The sequence below is a fragment of the Nicotiana tabacum genome, chromosome 19 (assembly GCF_000715075.1).
Source record: "Nicotiana tabacum cultivar K326 chromosome 19, ASM71507v2, whole genome shotgun sequence".
Classification (NCBI taxonomy): Eukaryota; Viridiplantae; Streptophyta; class Magnoliopsida; order Solanales; family Solanaceae; genus Nicotiana; species Nicotiana tabacum.
Window position 1 is genome coordinate 10,623,315 of NC_134098.1, and position 3,346 is coordinate 10,626,660.

Here is a 3,346-nt window from a genome sequence, read left to right on the forward strand (position 1 = left end):
AATTGTAGTAAATTCTAGAATGCTCGTGAATTGTGACTCCATATCCGGGTGGTAGTAATTAATACAGTTCTATGATATTCCGCACTTATTATATTTCATCTTAGTTAATTATTGTTATTTACTTAATGGAAATAAGGAATTGGTTTAACGATTTTTTTTCTAACGTTGGCTTGCCTAGCAAGTGAAATGTTAGGAGCCATCACGGTCCCGTCGGTGGAAAATTTCGGGTCGTGAAAGGCCCAAACATATTGCATCTAGTAGCCCGAAATGTCTATTTTGTATATTTTTTGTATAGTGACGGTCTATTTTGTATATTATTTGTATAGTAATAGTCTATTTTGTATAGTGATAGTCTATGTTGTATATATTTTGTATAGTGACAGTTTATTGTATATAAATTATATAGTGACAGTCAATTTAGTATATTTTTGTATAGCGACAATCTATTTTGTTTATATTTTGTATAGTGACAGTCTATTTAGTATATTTTTTGTATAATGACATTATATTTTTGTATTTATTTTGTATAGTGACACTCTATTGTATATAAATTGTATAGTGAAACTATATTTTGTATAATATTTGTATAGTGACAGTCTATTTTGTATATATTTTAACTTTGTGCATAGTTATCTCCTCTCATCTTTCTCTCATTGAGAGGCCAGCCACCGACGTCCATGGCCTCACAGTCGCCGAAAATGATAACAAGATCGCCGGAGTTTTAAATTTTCAGCCAAAGATCTTCAAAATATTAACCTCATATTCACAAAAACTATAAGAGAAAATCAGAGAAAGAAAACAAGGCCATAAGAGTCGTGGTTGGCGGAGTTACTTCTTCAACGACGAGGACACCGAGGCAACTTCCGGCCGACCTCCGGTGGGAGAATCGTTTTCCCTTTCTTTTCTCTTTTTTTAAGATCTTGAAGGTAAATTAAAATACATATGAAAGCAATAACTATGATACACCGGAAATCAAAATACATCTGGCTATTCTGTTGACAGTGGTAAGTAACAACCATGGGTTGCTAGCGTGAGAGAGAAGAAGAGAGATAGTAAAGAAGATGGGGATGGGAGGCGACTGCTATCCCTCCTCTAAAAAATGAGAGATGTAAAAATGTGATTGGGAACTTGAGATTTGCCAGAGAAGTTCACTGACGAAGAGCAAAATAGATTTATTCGGCTTGAAGAATCCGACTTTCCTCAGTGGTACCACTTTCACGTTTTTCAGTTACTAGCAGTTGTTATTGTTTTTAGGTTATGTGTTGTATGGGTCAATTTGTGACTACCAGGTGATATATGTTTAGCCCGATGGGCTATAAATGAATTTCTCTCTTAAATATACGATATTTCCGATAACTATACCATGATGTAATATTTGAATTTGTTTCCAAGTAGAAAGTTCTTAGTATCTCCTGAATTGCAAAGAAGTACGTTAATCAAGTCTCTATATCCTTGGTTACAGTACTACTACTAAGGAGCACATGATGAGATATAGAATTAGTTGAACAAAGTTAAAAGTATATGACCTTTCATATTGTGTTAAAGTTAAAAGTAGTAATTCAATTTAGTTAAATATTTTATTTTTCCATGCATTAAAGGGAGTTTATGAATCATGCGATATTACCTAAGCTAATTTTAACTTAAAAACTGAATAGGAGAGTAAGAATTAGGACACCGATATACGTTAGAGAAAGGGAGGGAGGCAACGATTCAATGTGGACATAAGAAATCAGCAGGTAACGATGTCTTGTGAAACATACAAGAAAATACACAAATTTTGAATTCTATACCTTTGGAAATAGCGGAAGAAATTGTATATAAGATTCTACACGTGAATAATTTGATTGGGTTTCCATAAGTATTCTGACATTTCCAAGGCTAATTAACAATTATTAATTTGTATCTTTTCTAGTATGTTTCATAAGTCATTATTAGCTGGTGATTTCTTGTCTCAACGATTACCCTATCCCTCTCTATAAAATGTGAGAGTTAAAAGACTCACTTTGTCACAAAGAATCATCAAAATATATAGTTCAGAGATATATATGGCTAAGTCTCAAGTTCAGTGTGCTGCTCTTATTGCTCTCTTATTTTGCTTCCTTATCGCATCAACTGGTGAGTAGCCAACATATTATAAATCCCACATCAAATTATTGGGATTATCCAAATATAATAATATATAAATCGAATTACAGTAAACTTAAATATCTGTTTGACAACAAAAGATGAACTATCTAGTTCTAAATGTTGGGCGTCTGTGAATAAAGTCTAACATAGAATGTAGAAAAAAAAAACTTCTTTATAAGGTGTTGAATACTCTTAATAATATGAGTACTTTTGTAGAAAACGTACGAGCTTGTCCTAAAACGGATAATATAATATCATATTAAGAGTATCTGTAGGCTATTTTTGTTTTAGCCATACCAACGCTAAATGTCTTAAGACAATCACTATAATAGCATCACTATTGAGATTTTACCCTCTTTTCTGCACAGAGATGCAAATGGCAGAAGCAATAGGTTGTAAAAGGAAAAGCACAACATGGCACGGTGAATGCTTAAATAGTGATGGTTGTAACAACCAATGCATTAATTGGGAGGGAGCTATTCACGGAGCTTGTCATGCGGATGGATTTCTTTCTGCCGCCTGCTTTTGCTACTTTTGCTGATCAATGATTGTCGTATTTCATCATCTTGATTGATGCTATCTATGTTTCCAATGAATAAAACCTACGTCTGCACTTTGGAATAATGTCAGATTTGTAATAATGTGAAACAGTTACATGAAATTATATGACAAAAACCATTATAGCCATAGTATATATTACTCTCGCATGATAATTTACTCTTTTTTTGTGAAGAAAAAAATATTAATCACCACGAACAAGACAATACAAGACAAAACAAGAACAAGAATAACAAGCTAGGCATACCTACCGGTAGGGGTGGCAAATATGCGGGTCGGGTCGGATCGGGTCGGTAGAGTCGGGTATATATATATATATGGGACGTGCCGAAAAAAGGTAATGGAAAAGGGTAAACTATCCTCTATAGTACACTACTCTATTTTTTATAATTGTACACTACTCTATTTTTTATAATTGAAATTTTTTTTGATTTGGTTAGAAAATTAAAATAGTTCTGTATTTCACGTTGTTTGGGGATTAAAGATATATTTTTCATTTCTAAAAATGAGATTCTTAGAAGAAAAAAAAACATTTGAAATATCTGGCGTCGGGTTTGGGATGCAACTGATGGAGCTTTTTGTTTCATCAGCTGGCTATTGTAATTAATTAATTTCTGGCTAGTGGCTGTTAAAAGTTTGGCCCGAGCGGCCAACAATGATA

At 33.2% G+C, this 3,346-nt stretch overlaps 1 long non-coding RNA gene across 1 annotated transcript; it reads left to right on the top strand.

Moving 5' to 3' along the window:
* The first annotated feature begins 1,947 nt into the window (after positions 1 to 1,947).
* LOC142173803 (uncharacterized) lies at positions 1,948 to 2,819 on the top strand. Its single transcript, XR_012703158.1, has 2 exons — positions 1,948 to 2,115; positions 2,496 to 2,819. It is a non-coding gene; the product is annotated as an uncharacterized LOC142173803 (long non-coding RNA).
* Positions 2,820 to 3,346: the final 527 nt, after the last annotated feature.